This window comes from Ambystoma mexicanum, chromosome 1p, assembly GCF_040938575.1.
Source record: "Ambystoma mexicanum isolate Mex_15411 chromosome 1p, UKY_AmexF1_1, whole genome shotgun sequence".
NCBI classification, from domain to species: Eukaryota; Metazoa; Chordata; class Amphibia; order Caudata; family Ambystomatidae; genus Ambystoma; species Ambystoma mexicanum.
The window spans coordinates 189,590,705-189,611,094 of NC_090921.1; the positions used below are offsets into that span (position 1 = coordinate 189,590,705).

The following is a 20,390-nucleotide window of genomic DNA, read 5'->3' on the forward strand; positions in this document are numbered from 1 at the left end:
GCTGCCCGGATCCAAGCTGTTTAGGTGCTGCCCTGGATGCGGATGACAGAAAGTTTTCAAGGAGGACGAGCATTCACGATGTCTCTACTGCCTCCATGAGGACAAGACGCACATGGAGAAAGACTGTGCGTTCTGCAAGAACCTTTCGGAACGGACCAAACAAGATCGTCGTTCCCGCCTCGCCGCCTGGCTGGAGAAGGGCACAGCAGGTGAGAAGGCGAAGAAGAAGTCTGAGCGGGCTTCTAAGTCCTGTGAGGGCGCCCCGGCGACGGGGGCCCAACAGAAGGCCAAGCACCGCGAGTCCGCGGGCACCGGGAGCGCCGAAAGGTCGGGCTCTTCAGTTGCCAAGCAGGGCGCTACTTCCCCTGCACGTTCGACCACGAGCCAGCGCTCTGGTTCGGGGAAGTGGAAGTTCGAGAATCCGGGTAGGCCGCTAGAGCGGACACGGTCGATCTCGAAGGGGGAGCGAGGCGCTGACCCTCCCCCCAAGGCGAAGGCTTTGATGAGGGCTTTGATCCACCCGGCAAAGGCCTTTACCGAAGTGGTCGCTGCGACCCTGGCGAAGCCGGCTGAGACTACGCTAGTGGAAACGCCCGCCGGGCCCAGAGTATCCCTGCCACCGCAGAGGGATTCCTCTTTTCAGCCCATCGCTAAGACCCCGTTAAGCCCCCGGCTGAAAAAGAGATGGGGGGTGTGGACATTACAGACTCGGAATCAGCCTCTGAGGAGGAACTGGTGGAAACCGAGAAGGGCCTCAACGAAAAGGTCCATAGGCCTCAACGAGAGGTCCTTAGGCCTCAACGAGAGGTTCATAGGCCTCAACGAGAGGTTCGAGAAGGTTCGATCCCAGGGGGCGGCCCCTGCTGACGTGATCGAAGAAAGCAACAACGACGACAAACAGGGGCCAGTGGAACAGCCATCCCGTCCGTCGCAGCCATTGCCCGAGCCCCAGGATAGCTCGGCAGCCATTTTGTTGGCAATCCTTATGCACCGAGATAAGGACGAGATTACCATGGACCCTGATGGAGGATCCAGAACCAGGCCCGTCGGGAAGCCCTCCGAACAAGCGGAGGAGAGTCCACCCCGCTCCGCCCTTCGTGCTTTCGAGACCTGTGGACCCCTCATCCCCCTCGCCGGACCCTAGAGAGGATACGGCGACGGATACAGCGACGGGGACGGACGATGACGGCGGCGATGACACAGCGGACACCCCATCGTCACCCCCCCCCCCCCACGGGCGTCTCTAGCTGACGAAATTGGCTCTTTCCACGCCATGATAACCAGGGCATCCGAGCTCTTCCAACTCTGCCCTGAAGAACAGAAAAAGGGGGAGTTTCTGTACCAACAACAAGAGGCCAAGAGGAAGACAGTCCTCGCGGTGCCTTTACTCGACGACATCTGGGAGGAGGGCTTGCTGTCCTCAAGAACCCTTACGAGAAGGTACGAGAAGAAGTACCGAGTCCCCGATGCCGCCCCCTTGTGCCTCAGGGACCAGCCCACGCCGGACTCTGTCGTCTCGGCAGCGGCTAAGAAGAAGGCAGCGGGTGCGGCGGCTTCAACTTCCACCTCCCCGCCAGACAGCGAGGGCAAGAAGTTGGACTCTATGGGACGACGAGTCATCTCGTCGGCGGCGACGACGATTAAAGCGGCCAATGCCTTAGCGATTGTGGCCCGCTACGACAGGGAGCTCTGGTTCAAGATAGCTCCCCTGCTATACTTCCTGCCTGGTGACAAAAAGGCGGAGGCCCTAGAAATTCTGCAGTAAGGCGAGGTGGCGTCGGATCACGCCATAACGGTGGCAATGGACATTGTCGATACCGGATTTCGCCAACTGGGCAACAGAGTTTGCCTCCGACGACGAGGATGGCTCAGGGTGACAGACTTTCGCCAAGACGTCCAGACCAGGGTGTTGGACATGCCGTTTGACGGCAACAACCTTTTTGGTAAGGCGGTGGATGAGTCCCTACAGGCCATCAAGACCGACTCGGACACGGCCTGGGCCCTGGAGGTGCTTCAACAGCGGCGGCCCTTTCGGCGCTCCGGAGGCAGACAGGGTGCCTCCAAAGGATCCAGTGGTGGCTCCTCCACTTACCGCCAGGCGGCCCGCTCCTCTTTCCAAGAGGCCTACAGAGGTCGCGGCAAGCAAGGGGGTTCCCGCCGCCGTCGCCAAGGAGGCCAAGGCGGCAAGGCCGCCTCTAAGCAGGACTGACCCGGCCGGGTTGTCAGGCCCCCACTGGCAGGAATGGCACTCTGTCAAGAGTGGCACAGGGCCCCCAAGTAGGGTTTGGGTGGCTGTGCTGAGGTAAGGTAGCAGAAAAGCACACACAGCAGGAAGTTCAACAAGAAAGAAGAGTAGGAAACAGTAGCTGTGAGCCAAAAGGGGCAAAAGATACAAAGGTACAAACAAACTGGATTCCCTCTTGGGGTGTATGCTGAAATGGGAAAGAGTGTTCCACGAACCTTAGGAAACTCCAGCCTTCTGCATAGATTGCTATAACAGAGGCCCACGCTGTATGCTCATGGCTGGGAACAACAGCAGTGGGTGTCTGTAACACTGAGAACGCGGCAAAGGAAGGGGCAGAGGTTGCTTGCCGGAAACCAACAGGCAAGCTCTGTACAAAGGGATTACATAAGACACATGAGAAGACAAGAACAGTAATATCCAGCGAAAAGGAAGTCAATGAGCAATCTAGCAGAAGGAAATGAAGGAAAGGCAGTTAGACTGAAATAGATAACCTAAGGTGGAGTACAGCGGACTCAAGGAAGAGAACAAGGAGCAGCAGTCAGGAAAACAGAAGGCTGCAAAGTAGGAAGCAGGTCTGCAGTCAAGAGTGGCACTAGGTGCAGGCAAACTGTATTGGACTGCGGAGGACTGTAGTAGGCTGAAAGGCAGGGAGTCCAGAAGAACAGGACAGAGAGAGATTAGTAGTAGGCGACAGACAGAGAGCCCAAAAGAATAGGGCCACTAGGTAGGGAGCCCAGAGGAGCAGGGCTGTAGGCAGCGAAGAGGTGCAGGCTGCAAGGTAGAGAGCCCAGGGAACAAGGGCTTGGAGACAGCAGAAGGTTGCAAGCTGCACGGTAGGGAGCCCAGAGGACAAGGGCTGTAGGCAGCCGGAGTGATGCAGGCTGCAGGGCAGGGAGCCCAGAGGACAAAGACGGTAGGCAGCCGGAGTGAGGCAGGCTGCAGGGCAGGGAGCCAAGAGGACAAGGATTGTAGGCAGCCGGAGTGAGGCAGGCTGCAAGGCGGGCAGCAGAGGACAAGGACTGTAGGCAGCCGGAGTGAAGCAGGCTGCAGAGCAGGGAGCCCAGAGGACAAGGACGGTAGGCAGCCGGAGTGAGGCAGGCTGCAGGGCAGGGAGCCCAGAGGACAAGGATTGTAGGCAGCCGGAGTGAGGCAGGATGCAAGGCGGGCTGTAGAGGACTAGGACTGTAGGCAGCCGGAGTGAGGTAGGCTGCAGGGCAGGGAGCCCAGAGGACAAGGACTGTAGGCAGCCGGAGTGAGGCAGGCTGCAGAGCAAGGAGCCCAGAGGAGCAGGGCAGCAAGGAGTGAGCCCAGAGGAGCAGGGCAGAAAGGAGTGAGCCCAGAGGAGCAGGGCTGCTGACTGTACAGGGCTGCAGAGGACTGTAATAGGCTGCAAGGCAGGAAGCCCAGAGGACAAGGGCTGTAGGTAGAAGGCAGCGGAGCGTGATCGGCTGCAAGGCAGGGAGCCCGGAAAGGGCACTGGAACAAAACAGGATAATGCAGCAACAGGAACAGCATACAAAGTAAAGGGTCAAGGCAAACAGGAGCGGGGAGAACTCAAGATGCAAGACACTGTGCTCCTGCAGGCAGCTGCTTATTTACAGCCCTGCCCTGTTCTGAGGCAGGCTAATTGACAGCACTTGTAGCAGCACACCTGAAGACAATCTGCCTCCTCCCTCTCTGGTCCTGAGCAGGTGGAAGCAGCACTGGCCGCTAGGGCTTCTGGGGATTGTGGTCCCAATAACGATGAATGAGAATAGCCAGGAATTGAGGACTGTAGCCAGGTGCATTATGGTAAATGTAGTTAATTGAATAAAATAAGAAAGAACCAAAGTTGAGCAAATGGAAATAAAAGACCAAGCCGTGAAAAGGAGTTGTTCAAGGAGTATTAGGAGGATAAATGAGTACCAAGAAGTCCATGATGGTTGCCAATGCATGTGCCAGCGGCGCGGGCATGACACCCACCAAAGCACCCCGGTGGGAGGCCGGCTGACGAAGTTCGTCAGCGTGTGGGAGTCCATCTCCACCGACCGTTGGGTGTTGGACACCTGGCCAACGGGCACTCACTGGAATTCCAAAAGAAGTGCCCTCGCATTCTTCCCGTGGCCAGGAAGGAAAATCACGTCCTGCAACTGCTGTCGGAGGTAAGGGCAATGCTCAAGAAAGGGGCCATCAAGCTCGTCCCCAGAAGGCTCCGGGGCTCCGGAGTGTACTCAAGGTACTTCCTCGTCAGGAAGAAGACAGGCGGTTGGCGCCCCATCCTGGACCTGCATCGCTTAAACGAGTACATCAAGGCGCAGAAATTCAGGATGGTCACCCTCCAGCACGTGCTGGGACAGCTGGAGGAAGGCGACTTCCTATCGTCTTTGGACCTGGAGGATGCTTACTTCCACATCCCTATTCTAAAAAGGCACAGAAAGTTCCTCAGGTTCGTGGTTCAAGGACGCCACTACCAATTCAGGGCCCTGCCGTTCGGATTAAAGTCGGCAACCAGGATTTTCACCAAGTGCCTGACACCAGTGGCGGCGCGTCTGCGTCTGCAGGGGATCCACGTTTACCCCTACCTGGATGATTGGCTAATCCAGGCAAGGACAAGGGAACTCGCCGTCGAACACACGGCGAAGACCGTCCGGTTGCTCACAGAGCTGGGGTTCGCCATCAACTATCCCAAATCCCACCTGATTCCATCGCAGATAGCACTGTTTCTGGGAGCGAAGCTCGATACAGTGGGGCAATTGGCCTCCCCTTCAGAGGAGAGGACCAAGACCATCCTGGGCAAGGTGCGGCACCTGTAAGCCACGGACGTGGCAAGGTTGAGGTCCATCAAGTCCCTTCTCGGGATGATGTCCTCATGCATCTACCTTGTACCCCTTTGCAGACTTCGGATGTGTCCGCTACAGGAGTTCCTCGACGCCCGCTGGTTTCAGGCTAGGGGCTGCTTCGAGGACAGGATCCCTCTCGACGAGGAGTTCCGTCGGGCGATCCTATGGTGGGGCACCCGGGCTCACCTTACTACAGGCACAGACTTTCAAACCCCGGTGTTTCAGGAGACGGTGACGACGGACGCCTCTCTGGAGGGTTGGGGGGCCCAAACCGGAGATCTGCCCGCAAGAGGCCTTTGGCTCCCGGAGGAGAGGTCTCTCCACATCAACATCCTGGAGCTCCGAGCAGTGTTCTGGGCGCTCAAGTTGTTCCTTCCATCCCTCAAAGACAAAGTGGTGAGGATCTTCACCGACAACACCACCACGATGTTCTACATAAGGAAGCAGGGGGGCACCAGATCCCCAGCCCTATCCAAGGAGGCCCAGGATCTGTGGCACTGGGCCGTTGCCCAGGGGATGTTTCTGGTTCCCTTCCACTTGGCAGGAATAAAAAACACCATCGCCGACTCACTCAGCAGGGAGCCGCGCTCGTGCCACGAATGGGAACTACGCCAGGATCAAGTGGATCGGCTCTTCCAACGATGGGGCAAGCCCCAGATCGACCTGTTCGCGACGGCGACGAACTCCAAGTGCCAGAGGTTCGCCAGCAGGTTCCCACAGCCGAGGAGCATGGGCGATGCTTTCTCGTTCCCTTGGGACGGCCCGTTTCTATATGCGTTCCCTCCGTTGCCGTTGCTGCTCCGCCTCATCAACCAGCTCAAGAAGTCCAGGTGCAGGATGATCCTCGTCGCACCGGCGTGGCCGAGGCAGATCTGGTTCCTGGCCCTTTGGACTTGTCAACGTCCCCACCAGTCAAGCTGCCGGCGGACGCGGATCTTCTCTCCAGAGAAGGAGGCGCCATTCTCCATCACGACCCACAGTCGCTGAACTTGCAGGCCTGGCTCCTGCGGCACTAGATTTTGGAGGGTACGATATACCGGCTGATTGCAGAGAGGTTCTTGCAAAGGCCAGGGCGTCCTCAACTCTCAAGTGTTATGGTCATAAATGGAAGAGGTTCTCTGTCTGGTGCCGTGCACAGAAGATTACGGCCCATCAAGTACTGCCGTACCTACTGTCACTGGCCAAAGCTGGACTGGCTCACGCCTCCATCAAAATACATCTGGTTGCCATCTCCCGATATACCAGGACTACGGGACAGGCGTCCTTGTGGTCTCACCCCCTGGTGAAGGAATTTATAAAGGGACTATTCTGATCGTTCCCGCCGGTGAAGGCTCCTGCCCCGGCGTGGGAGCTTAATGTGGTGCTGACCAGGCTCATGGGGGCCCCATTCGAGCCTATGCATTCAGCGCCTTTGAAGTTCCTGTCATGGAAGACAGCGTTCTTCGTGGCCATCAGCTCCGCACGACGAGTGGGAGAGATCCAGGCCCTATCTTGCAAGCCTCATACTTGACTTTTCATGACACGAGGGTGGTGCTGAGGACGCACCCCTCCTTCATGCCCAAGGTGCTGTCGGACTTCCACCTCAACGAGCCCTTGGTGTTACCAGTTTTCTTCCCGTCGCCTTCGACGCCGGCCGAGAGGACTTTGCACTCGCTGGATGTAGCTAGAGCGCTGAAGTTCTACGTGGACCGCACAAAGAGTTTTCAGTAGACGTCACAGCTGTTTGTGAACTTTGGATCTGTGAATCAAGGGAAGGCTGTAACGCTCACCTGATTCCCGTAGAGGCGCTGGTCTTGACTGGGCGTATACCGTATCTTCAAAGGTGATGTGTGACACACGGCTGGCTCTTTGGGCTGGACCTCTGTGCACTGTATGTCTGACTCGAAGGGTAAGATGTCTGCAGATAGAAAATATGGGATTAAGGAACTGGGTTATTGAATGTCTCTCTCTTCTTCCCTTTCTCTTCTCCTGTAGAACCCCAAAGGTTAACGCTCTCACCTTAGGTAAGTGAACGCTGTGCTCTCCATCTGCCTCGGGGCAGGGTGCTGTAACCAGTTTCTTCACTGGATAAGGGGAGCAGGCCTCTTGACTTCAGAGGACTGCTGTCCGTCGTTTACTGCACGAACGGTAAGTTTCGAGTAATGTCTTTAGTAATGATGTCTCTTGTTTTGCAGGGTTCCGGCGATGGCGGATGACGGGCTGAAGTGAGTTGAAGATGGAGCCCGTGTGATGAATAGAAGCGCCTGGAAGCACGTAAGTAAGCGCTTGTTGCCTGCTTCACGATGCGCTCTAACTGTCTTTTTATTTTGCAGGTACAAGTTCGGAGCGGCTGCAGGGAGCCGGAATACCCACTGGGTTAGATGTGGAAAGGAGTAATGGCACGTGAGTATTAAAGTTCCCCAATGTCTTTAAACGCACCTTGTTTTGTCTTTCAGATGCGGGATGCAGCGCCGAAGGCCTCCGGAGCGTGCAAAGAGTTGGTAAGCTTTTGTCTTTCAGATGCCGGAATGCAGTGTGAAGACCTCCGGAGCGCACGAAGAGTGGGTAAGCCTTTGTCTTTCAGATGCCGGAATGCAGCGCGAGGCGTTGGTGACAGCCGATGGACCAGGTAAGTGAAGAGCTGTCACTGAAGACCGTAATGCTAACCTGTTCTTTCTTGTCTTTATAGGTGTTGCTGAAGACTGGATTCAGGATGGTAAGCCTTTTCCCTTAGGCCCAGGATCAGATGCAGAAGACACGATGAGCGTTCTGCTGCAGAGGATGCAGAATAACGCAAAGCAAGATTCATCCATCGGGTGTGGTTTAAATAGCCTCCTGTAGTGCTTAGGTGTCTCCTTCCACAGCCACGCCTAGGTAAGAAAAGAGTTCCTGCTTTCCAGAAGAGTTCCAGTGTTCTGAATCTAGGGAGTGGCTCCTGCCCCACCCAACAGGAAAAGTAGTTCCAAACAGAAGAGGATCAGAGGCTCAACTGGCAGGCAAGTAAGCAGCATGGTCTGCTGCAGGTAAGTCCACCCAAGCATTATGAGCCCGGCGCTTCCAGCGCTGGGACTGGGCATATTTATGAGCCTGGTGCCACTGGCGCCAGGACTGGGTCCAAAAGGTCCCAATTGGGACTGGTTGGCACTCGGAACCTGGGTTATGGATCTGCTTCCAAGGGAGTTGGGAAAACCCTGACCTTTTGGAAGCAGAGATCATGACAAAGGCTCTCTCGAAGACTTCCATTTCCAGATGGCTCTCCGGCTGCATCATGCACTGTCACCGGTTGGCAAACCGACCGCTGCCCGGCCGTCCGAGAGCCCATTCGACCAGAGCGATCGCTGCTACCACGGCGTTCCTGTCTGCTGTGCCCCTGCTGGACATCTGCAGGGCTGCAATGTGGAGGTCGAAGCAAACCTTCACAAGATTCTACTGTGTCGATCGGGACTCCAGGGAGGAGTCCAGGGTCGGCCAAGCAGTGCTGCGCAACCTGTTCGCCTAAGGTGAGCCTGGTGAGGAGGTAAGACTTGCTTAATGCTGAGTTTTGGATGTAATGCTTAATGTTGAGTGTTTGCCACCTCCCGTGGTTGTGCATGTGTGTACTGCTATGTATTCTTTTATTCATGAGCATGTGAATCCATGCCAGACCCCATGCTGGAGAAGGAACAAGTTACTTACCTGTAACTGTTGTTCTCCAGCATGGGTCTGGCATGGATTCACATGCGAACCCTCCCGCCTACCCCTCTGCGGCTCTTCACTTAGTCATACTGCCACTTTGCGTGCTACCAAATCTGAGGATGGCTGCCAGAAGCGGGGCTTAGGGAGAGTGCTGTCATTGGCTGGGGGCAGTATGACCCAGAGATCAGTGATTGGTTACTACTAAGAAAGACAGATCAGAAACGAAACTGATACTGATTTTTTTCTTTACCGAGGATTCCCAGCCTGACGACGGGGAATATTCATGAGCATGTGAATCCATGCCAGACCCATGCTGGAGAACAACAGTTACAGGTAAGTAACTTGTTCCTTATCCCATATTGATGAAACTACAGATACCAGAAGGCCGTAGGAGAGGCGCCAACACGGGTCAAAGTGGTCATACAGAAGGTCTAGCAAAATCCCTGTACAATCGAAAGCCTTTGACCTAAGAACTGTAGCGAAAGCAAGGGAAGTAAATCCTGCATCGTGAGAAAACAAGGGATGTGAATCTCACATTGTGAGAAAGCAAGGGAAGTGAATCCCTCAGACATTGAAAGCAAATGTGAATGTGACGTTGGCAAGAGTGAACCCGGCAAAAGGATGCTAATGAAAGGGACGAAGTCTGAAAGTGCCATAGTGAACTGTGTCGTAAAAGTTGGCTAGAGTGAACCCGGCAGAGGGATGGGGACGAAAAGGGGGCAAAGTCCCAAGAAACAGTGTGTTGATAAAGGTGAACCCGGCAGACGGATGTCTACTGGAACTGATTCTAAAGACATTGAGAATCGTGAACGAGAAAAGCCATAGTGAACCCGGTGGAGGAGGCTGAGAATTGAGAGGGGTCTGTGCCCAGAAGAGGGGGACCATGGGGTGAAACCTTCACCCAAAGTAGAGAATCGAAGGTTCTGATATTGCTAAGGACGTTTGCGGATCTGAGTCCGACCGAAAAGAATCCAAGGGTGGAAAGCCATCGCCCTAAAGTGGTAGAGGAAAAGCATAGTGTACCCAACAGGATGACGTTAAGATTTTAGAGGGGTGGACGCCCAGCAGGCGGGGACCCAGGGTTGAGGAACCCTCATCCTAAGTATCATAAGAATACAAACTATCATTTGTTAAAGGAACTTTATTTTGTTATCGTGAGTACATCAGATTCTCGAAGTCAAGAGACTTTCAGGTGAAACGAGACTTGGCCATCGACGGCTCTGATAGATGAAAGCAGAATTGTCGTCTCTTGCTGGGGAAGATCGAGAGTGTACTGTGTTCCAAGATCCCGCCTTACCCTGTGCTCAAAACACGGGAAGGGAGACCCAGGCTACGGCATCCTGACATATTATTTGTGAACATTTCTTTCTTTTCTTGACAATGTAAGGATTGGCAATAGGTTTTTCTTGGTATAGGCCATTTTATTTGACACAACGCCACTAGGGGTGCCTTTATTTTCATTTGATGGTCGACTCTTGCTCCCATCTTAGATTTAGGTTTAGATTAGGTAACCTGAAAACAGTTTAAGCAACACCCTTGAACTGTGATCACTTGTACCTGTCTTTACTGTTGCCACCATGAAATCCTTACAACTGTCCCCATTATTCTGGCCATAGCGCGTTTCTTGCCACTCTTTCAAAGTTCACGAAGAGATGTGGGCCCACCCCCCTTGTGAGGCTAAGTAGGTGAGCCCGCTCGCAACACCATCTCTAGGGGTTGAGGCAAGTGTGACCTCACAGGTAGAGACCCCCCGCTTTGGGGATAAGGACTCCTATTCCTGTGAGGAACTCCCTAAACTGTTCTCCTTATGGCATATATATCGGAATATCAGAAATAAAGAACAGTATGAAATCCAGAGAGTTGCCTGAAGACAAAGCCTCTATATGGCATATATGCCATCACGAACAAGAAAGAGAACTCGACTTAACTGAAACGAGTAGACTGGAAGAAGAAGACACGCCAAAGTGAGTTGACGCAGAGAGAGAGAGCATAATAAGGGGAAGCCCACTGACAGCGTAACAGTTGAGAAAAGTGAGGCCAATGAGAGCCAAGGAGCCCGCAACTTTCAGAAGTGGTCTGAACGTGAGAGTGAAACTCTGGAGGCTCAGCGTTCACACGGACTGGAGAGCTGAAGAGACGGGAATCCAAGTCCTGGTGGTGGCATGACCATGACAGCTTCGTGGTGGGCAGTGCACTCGTCCAACAACACCGAAACCACCACGCTGAGTGATCAGTGAGTCATCCGGTTACCCGCAGCCATACCTGGTTGCATAGAAGGAGAAGACCAAGAGCAGGATGCTGTCGGAGCTCAAGAGGGAGCGAACCGGAACCAAAGAGGGGAGCCCGAGCAAGTGCCGGCCCCAGGGAAGTTTCCCTACCAACCCAGAGGTAACAGGGAGAACCGGAAAGCGTCCAGGGAATCATTATCCATCCGGAAACACTCATCCCAGTGAAATTGAGGATACATGGAATAGAAAGACGATATAATGGAATTGTAACAACAAAAAAATCATGATTAAAGCAACAAGAGAGACCTTCACGCATTAGATACAAATACGCTGGGAAAAGGGGAAAATATCCCATAAAGCAAGAAGTGCAGAGTGGAGAATCCTATGAGTATGAAGTGAAGGCCAGTAGAGCCCATAAAGGAGAAACTCTTAAGTAAGCCACCCCAGGAGAGGGAGAACATTAATTGCCAAGAAATCCCATACCACCTAAGTAAATATATGGAATCCAAAAGACATAGCAGGCTGGATCAAAGGATAAGACAGAAGATAAGACAGATGGCAAAAGGGGGACAATGAATATTGTCCAGACAAAAGAGAATAAGCCCAAAAACCTACTGAAGGAGTTACAAGAACTGATACAGAAGGTGGTGAGAGACTATTTAAATAGCCTGGCGCAGGTACATGCCTTCGGGGAGGAGGCAAGGATGCCCCCGCAGGAAGTGATATTGGGATTGGATTGTGGAGTCCAGATGGAAGGAAGAGTGTTAGTGCAGTGTTGGAAGGTGATGGACATTACTTTACTGCAAGACTGTTTGGCCATGTTTTGGGACTTTGTAGCGTTAGAATGGGCAACGTATGCCATGAACAATACCTTAACTTGCTTTGCCATTGATTGGAGGAAGGTTTTGTCAATTCTAAAGGAGGACTACAGAGCCCAGTGGTGCCCACAGCAGCTGAAACCCTTGAGCCTATGTTAGACTGTAGCAATGTAGCACAGCCATTCCCTGCTTGTGCGGTCTGGTTACCCCTGGGTGGGGGGAGTGTGTGGGGGTTGCTCAAGGGGTTCTGGAGGGGTGGTGAATTTGGAAATGGTGTGTGACAAGGTTGTTGGGTTTAAAGTCGTTTTTTGAAAACTAATAATAAAGAAACTCCTTGAGAAGATACAGTCCTGAGAAGGAAGTAATTCTCCTCACTTCGTTTAGTTGGTAAGAATTGTGGTATGGTCAGGTAGAACTAGTTTTTGGACAGCTGACTATTTTTGTTTGGAGACTTTCTGACAACTGACTAGCACCTTAGTTATTTATAGAGGCAGGGAATACACACGGGGCAATAGGGAAAGATAGGCATTTTTCTTATAATTTCTTTTTAAAAAATGTTTTTTAATTTGCCTTTCTCATGTACAAATTAACAACAACGCCAACCCACCCCGCATTCACTGCTTTTAACCCCCCTCCTCGGCCAATTTTGCAGACACACCAATACCATTGTGATGAATGTACCATCAAGTTTTCACAATTGTTGCCATCTCAAGCCATTCGCAATATACTCAGTTTCTGAGAGCAAAACATTACATTTTAGTCTTTATGTAAAAAGCACCACTTTCTAGTCTTTGGAGAATGCAGAATGTTCCCCCTGTAGAGAGTATGTCATCCATTCCATCGCTAGAAAGTTCCTGAGTAGAACCATTCCGTGATATGGGGGGGTCTTTCACTTTCTATTTTTGAGCAGTCGCTAGCAGTGCCAATTGCAACATTATAAAGGCCTTCTGGATTGGCTTCGGTTGCCGCCTAAAGTCTTCCTCTATCACTACTAGAAGGCATGATCGTCGCATGATCATCGAGATGTTGGCATTTGAGAGGGAAACATTTTGCTCATATGTTTATTCACTACTTCCCAATACTGTGTCAACACTGGGCAGCTCCACCATACATGTTCCCAATTCCCCACCTTTCCACAATCTCACCAGCATTTATCCGATAATGATGGTTTCATTTTCCCTAATCGAGCCGGGGTATAATGCCACTGTAGCATTAATTTGTACCAAAACACTCTAGTGAGTTTGGGTATTGCTTTCCACAGATTTTACAAAAGTCTAAGGGCCTCATTACACGGAAGGCGGTAAGGGTTAACGGTCACCGGTAATGCTACCGGTGACCGTTAACCCTTACCGCCTTACTATGAGTTCCCTTTGCGGGACCCGACTTTAACGGCTGGTTTTACCAGCCGTTTAAGTAGGGTGCCGCAAAGGGACCTTGGTGCTAATTACGGTACCGCAATTTGCGGTACCGTAATTAGCGCCTTCCCCATTCCCATTATGCCCTAAGGGGGCAAAAATGGGAATGGGGAAGGGCCTTGGTGAATGGGGAATTACCGCCCCCGCTCACCTTGGAGTAGGGCGGTAATTCCGCCATCCACCAAGGCGGACACAGTAAAATACTGGCGGCAATAGCGCCATGGTTACCGCCTACCGTGTAATGAGGCCCTAAGTCCGAGATCTCTGCCCCCAAAGTTGCCTGCCAGCATCGCTTGTAGCTAGTCAGCTCCTTAGCTATACCATCCCCCATCAGTTTGTGTAAATTCGAGATAAGGGCTTTTACCCCTGAATCAAATGTCACAAAGTTTTCAAAGGGTGTTAGCTGCAGATTTTACTGGTGGGGAAAGAGTCCAGTGTCTCACCTGGAAGTATTGGAATCTAGAGTTCTTAGACAGACCAATCTCTTCCTCCCCATGAAACATATATCTAAGTTTTTCGCATCCCGCCTGTTTCCATTCTTAAAAGCGTTGGGTTCTACACAGGGGGTAAACTGAGGGTTAAGGAACATATGTGTGAGTGGTGAGAGTTATGTCGTCCAACTGTGCTTCTTAACTGCTGCATCCCAGGTTTCCTCTACTACGCCCATAATATCACTTGCGTGTATGCTAGCCAAGCGATCCTGTTTTGGCAACCATAGTGCGTCCCGGAGCCTAGGAGCCCCCACTGCTTGTTCCATCAGTACCCCTCTTTTCCCCAACTCACCCACAGACCATTCCTTAATCACCCTTGTTTGGGCAGCATGGTAGTATCTCATAAAGTTGGGGAGACCCAACCCACCCTTCTCGGTTGGGATCATTAGCATGCTCAAAGCTATTCTGCCATATAAATGTCGAAATGGCTCTATGTATTCTGCGTAAAAACAACATGGGGCCCCTCATACGTAATACTTGAAAAATGTACAGGGCTTTGGGAAGAGTGACCATTTTCACATAATTTATTCTGCCCAACCATTAAATGGTAAGAGGACCCCACCTCTTTAACTGCGCTTCTATTTCACTCAGCAATGTGGGGTAATTAGCTGCATATAAACCTTAAAGTGTAGGGGTTATTATTACCCCAAATAATGTTATCCCCTCCAGCGCCCAACCAAGTTGCGTGCGTTTCCATAGGTCCTGCACTTCTGATGGTGAGAGGGATACGTTTAAGATCTCAGATTTAGTTCTGTTAATCTTTAGACCCGCCACCCTACCAAAAATCTCCAGTTCCCGAGTGGCTGCCTGCAGAGTGTTTAATGGATCTGCTGCCATAAGCAACATGTCGTCGGCATAAGCTAAAATGTTATGAGAAATACCGCCAAAATGTACCCCTTTTATTTCCTCTGTCTGCCGAATCTTGGCCAGTAGTGGTTCTAGATGACGTGCATACTGCAAGGGTGACAGAGGGCTCCCTTGTTTGGTTTTCTGTTGTAAAATAATTAGTGGAGATATGTAGCGTTTATTAACAATCGTGCATTGGATTTTTATAATTGGCCTTCATCAGCCCAATAAACCTTGGTCCAAATCCCATCCTTGTCAAGGTTAAAAAAAGAAACAACCATTCCACGCCATCAAAAGCCTTTTCCGCGTCTATAGAGACAAGGACTGCGGGAATCTGCTTCTTTTCCACTTTCTCTAGAATATGACACACTCTGTGGATATTGTTGTGCGTCTACCTTAGCTTTATGAAGCCCGTTTGGTCTGGGTGTATGAGTGTGGGCATATGGTCAACTAACCGGTCAGCCAAGACCTTAGTAAACATTTTGGCATCAATATTAATTAAGGCTATTGGGCGTGTTGACCCACAATTGGTTGGATCTTTTCCAGGTTTGGGAAAGAGGATTATTTTCGCCTCATCCATGGAGGGAGTAATTTGGTCTGTGTGTGTAAAGGAATTCTGTAAATTGGTCAATATAGGGGCTAATAAATTACTGAATGTTTTGTAAAACCTGGCTGGGTAACCGTCTGGGCCTGATGACTTATTTAAGGGAAGGTCCCGGATAACCCAAAGCACCTCGTCCTGAGTTATGGCCGCTTCAAGCGCCTGACTATCTGCTAACATGAGTTGCGAAAGAGTGACAGACTCTAGATATCATTTCTGTAAAAGTAATACCGGAGCTTCGGATTTATATAAATTAGAATAAATGAAGTGGAACTGTGTAAGAATGCTGTTGGTTTCTGACGTAGTCTCCCCAGAAGAAAAGTTGGATCTGTTGTATAATCCTTGATGCTTCTCTCTGACTAAGCTTAAATGCTTAAAGGCGGTCATTTTGTTTGCTTTTATATAGTAATTTTGTTTCACGAAGAGAAGGGCTTTCTCAGCTTTCTTAGCATTATGGAGGTTTAACCTGCTGGCCGCTGCCCTGAACTCTTTCTGAATCAACTGACCCATATTAGTTTCCATCTTCTTTAGTTCCAATTCTAAGGACATACTCTGCTTGCGTCTATTAGCCTGAGCTGCTATGATAAAACCTCTCAATGTCGCCTTAAAGCATCCCAGATAGTATTTATCGGCGTCTCCCCCTCTCATTTAAGATCAAAGTATTCCCTTATTTGTTCCCCGATTTCTCCCTTGACCACTGGATCTTGCATGAGCGTTAATGGGAATCTTCAAGACCAAAGTTTCTGTCTCTCTTTTGCGATATTGAGATCTACCGTAATTGGAGCGCGATCTGAAGGGTAATAGCGTGAGTCTTAATTTGCGTGATTGAGCCTAAAAGTGGGGTGGAGATCCATGCATAATCTATCCGGGAGAACGATTGATGTACATGTGAGTAAAAGGTATATCCTTCTTTCTTCTGTCTTTGCCTGTTCTTCTGGGCATGGGGGCGGGGAAATTTTGAAAATGTTGTTTGATGATCTTTGTTGCATTGTTGTTCTGAAAGTCTGTGCTGTATGTTAAAGAGGGTCAGGTACGATTTCAATAAAAAGCAATTTTTAAAAAAGCGGGGTATCACACTTCGCCTGGAATCTCACCTGTTTATCCTTTGAACTCTTGTTCTTCTGAGGTTTCTCCTTCTTTCTGATGGTTTGGAACTTGTACAGACACGGGCGAGTGTCCTCTGTCATCAGTGTGCAGGTAGGGTACCAGTCTCGTAGAGATGCAGGCGTTCATTTTCCCAGGGAGGATCAGGAAGGTATGGAACTGAGTTCAGGAAAGGTTTGGGAACCAGGAAGGAATCAGAATGCTCGTACTGTACCGAAGGCAGAGTATTAGTGCAGTACGGATCCGGGCAAGGGTCGAGGAGAAGGCGGTAAGAACAATTCCACAAGCTGTAAGCGCGGGAAGAACCGAATATTACCAGGAAGGAATTGGAAACCGCTAAACAAGGGAGTAGCACGGGAGTAAGGGAAGTTAGACACACACTTGCGGGAACTTCGGAAAGGTAGCGTTGAGACGCGCAGAGCCTCAGAGTCGCGTCTGTTTTCTAGGAAGTGGCAGGTCAGGTGAAACACTAGACAGGGAACGTCGTAATGGCGTCGGCCATGTTGGGAGTATACTAGAAAGTGTGTTGCATTGTTTGATGGACCATGTAGTCCAGAAGGGGCGGAAACGGTGAATCATGACACAGGAATGGGGAGGGGGATGGGAAGGGTGGAGGGAAGTGGGTGAAGGGGCTGAAAAATGAAAACACTTGAAGGCAAAGAGACTCTTATCGTTTTGAAAGGTATGAACATGAGAGAGGTTCTGGACATTAACAATAATCTATTAATATTGTACCGTTTTGTTGTACCTGTATGCCTTCGATCCAAAAATAAAATTGTTAAAAAAAAAGGTATATCCCTTCTCTTCCCCCTTTAAGGTAAGCCAAACATCCACTATAGATAGATCTGCACATTTCCTTTGCTGGGCCGCTGATTGGGAGGCTGCAGCATATCAGGGCAACCTACTGCGGTCCCTACCAGATTCAACGCTAAATTAAAGTCCCCCAATATCAATAATTCTGCTTCCATGAAAGACCTCAGTTGCCCCATAACGTATTTAAAAAAGCCTTCCTGGCCTATGTTTGGGGCATATATTTTGGAACAACCGTTAATTTAACAGCCATATGCTTTAGAATAGCAAATACAAATCTGCCCTCCTTATGAATCTTAGTGCGGATAACTTGGAACTCCGACCCATGCTTTATCGCTATCAATATACCTGCAACCTTGCCTTCCGCAGTCGCCTGTAATATAATCTGGTATTGACGTAGACGAAGTTTACCTTTATCCGCCATTCGAATATGAGTTTCTTTGAGCGTCACTGAATCCGGTTGTGCCACCTCAAGGCTTTCTGTGGCCTGGGTCCAAAATACCTTCAGCTGTCCCTCCGTAAATACCTTCACTCCCGAGCTCTTCGCTCATCTACCTCCAACTCCCTCAGGGTCAGTTGTTTTTCAAAGAAACAAGCTGGGGGTAGATCTCTGTCTTCCGCTGGGGCCTCCCTCTGGAACAGCCTCTCTGCCACTCTCAAACTTGAGATGAACCATTTCTGGCTCCGGAAGCACCTCATGACTGCTGATCCGCTCTGTCCTGGCGCTGTACACCTGGCCTACCCTCTGACTTTTGGGCCCAGACACCTGCTCACCCTGCCACCCACTCGCACTGCCTCCTGGCGATCCCCTGCACTGGGGTCTGTATCTATTACCATACCACCCCTTTTTCTGCATTTATCAGACACTCCCCGTCTGTTGCCTTATACGTAGCACTTGCCATTTATTTATTTATTTATTTATTTATTAGTGTATCTGCATTCCTTTCCTCAGCACTTTCCACTTCTTCGCCCCTCCCATGCACTTTCACCTTTCCACTCTCCCATACACTTGTGCAATCTCAATGTCACTGGGCCTAGTAAGATTGTTGCTTTTGTACTCCCTTGTTCCCATCCCTTGCCTCGTCGCGCTCTGAAACACATGTGTACGAGCACGATATAAATAAAATAGCAAATATCAAAATATCAAGAAAGACTCAACTTTCCTTTGCTTCTGCAGAGTATTAAGTCCCCTTACATTACATGATAAGCACTTGAATTGTACTCTGTGTTTTCACTACGCCTTGAAGTAGATACATTCGGACACACTTCAGTCACAGCAACATAATATTCCTTCTGCAAAATGGGTGACCCCCCTCTTAACGGTATGTCCCCCTCCTCCCTTACTAACCCCTTAACATCCCAACTAACTTTTGTAACCCTCTCCCCTCCCAACTCACTTCCCTTCCCTTCAACAGTTCCCTGGTGTGAGACAGAGTGCCTCTTTCATTCCAGGGTCACCACCCCTGAATGCAAATCACCCTTTGACCCAGGGCTGTGCGCGGAGAGTCCTAGCTCCCCCATCTGTTACCTGAATGATATGATATGATAGGTTATTTATAATGCGCTTAATACCCAGAGGTTTCTAAGATCGGAACCCGGGGATCGAACCTGTGTTGCTCTGTGTCGTCTTGCTTACAAGGCGAGCGCGTTGCCCCTGAGCTATCCCCCCAAGACCTGAACAGATAGATTCCAAGATGTTGCTGTCAGTCTAATCTGCTTATCCAGTTTTCTTTAACCAAGTCTGTGCTTCCTGTATTAGATTATTTAAAACAGTGTCCTCGGCATCCTACGAAGTGCCAAATTTGTGGTTTGGGCCTCTAAGTCGTGCTCTCCAGTGGAAGTCCATTCCCCTGCCTTGGAGAGCACCACCTGTTGCTCCGATGTAGCGAGATCCCCTTCTGGGCGCCCCCTGTAGTATCCTCCTCGATATGTAGTAGTGCCATGCCTGACTCCCTAGATGTAATCCTTTGTTGACTGATATCCAGATTGAAGAGTAAACCAAAGGGGAATGTCCATCTATACCTTATACCTCGAGCCTGAAGAGTTTTCACCACTGCATACATATCCTGCCGTTTTTGAAGTGTCAACCTGGACAAATCCTGGTATAGCTGGATCTCTGCCCCGTTATTCTTGATCGCAGCTGCCGTTCTCGCCTCCTGTAATATTTGTTCCTTTTGTGGGAAGAGTGCACAAGCTGCCAGCAAGTCTCGGGGGCGAGTACCCGGTTCCGACCTCTTGTATCCCGTCCTATGAACCCTATCCAGGAGTATGTTAGTAGGCTCATTTTCTGTTATGAGGTCTGAAAATATACGTGAAACTGTTTCTTTCAATTCTGTGTCCGACACTGATTCTGGAAGGTTCTTTATTTGGATATTGGAATGCTGTGATAAGTTTTAGAGATCTTCGTATTGCATTACCAGGTTGTGTATTATTCTAGACAGCAGTTCTTCCAGGGCGATGTCCGATTGTTTACTCCCTTCAGTAAGTTCCTGAATTGCTCACTCATTAGTATCTACCCTTTCTGCCAGAGTAGATATTTCTTTACTAAAATCTGCAAGTGACCCTCTGATTTCAGAAGTGAAAGTAGAAAACTGCAACTGAAAGAAGGAGGCAAATTTGTCTTGGAATTCCTGAAAGCTTTTATTTCCGGCAAAGTTTGTGGTTTTGATTTGGTCAGGGACCCTGACAGAATTTTGCTTTTTGCCCAGAGTGCATCCAAAGATTTGTGCTATTTCTGCAGAGAGTCTGTATGTCCGAGTTGAGTTAGCTTCTTCCTGCTGCTAGAAATATGCCTTTAGTTATCGGCTATATACGGTTTTCTTTCTGTGGGGTCAAGCCGCCTTTTATTTCACTGTATGCTTGACTGGTCCAAAGGAACAAATATTGATGCCCATATCACTGACCCTCCTAGAGACTGCAGTATGCTCTAAGAATACTTTTACTTCCATGTACTGCTATAGGACTCTTTCAACTTGAGCGATTTCTATGTCTCTGTTTATTTCTCCCCTAGAGCGCCATGACATCTTAGAGCTTTCCCCTGTCCATCATGTGGATACCGATGTGCAAAACATTGTCCAGTCTATGGCGAGTATTGTTCATCCTTCACCTGGACAGGTTATTTATTTCTTTTGTCCCTACGCCATAAAGATTGCACCCAGTTGGGGTGTCTCCTCTTCTCCGCACATGTTATTATCAGTATCTAGTCTGGGCCCCCACACTTCCCTCTTACCACCTGATTGCGATTGGAGGGGGTGGGAGGGCTGTGTTAAACATCTTCCTCTGGTGACCGCCTGAGTGCCGAGGTGATTAGGGCGGGTCTCTCATTCACCATACTCCTGCTGCATCTAAATCCACTGCAA

The 20,390-nt window shown here is 50.2% G+C and overlaps 1 protein-coding gene across 14 annotated transcripts in view; it reads left to right on the top strand.

The window, feature by feature from the left end:
* CHD3 (chromodomain helicase DNA binding protein 3) overlaps nucleotides 1-20,390 on the top strand; it is a 2,755,261-nt gene that overhangs the window by 745,131 nt on the left and 1,989,740 nt on the right. The gene's annotated exons all lie outside the window — the stretch shown is intronic.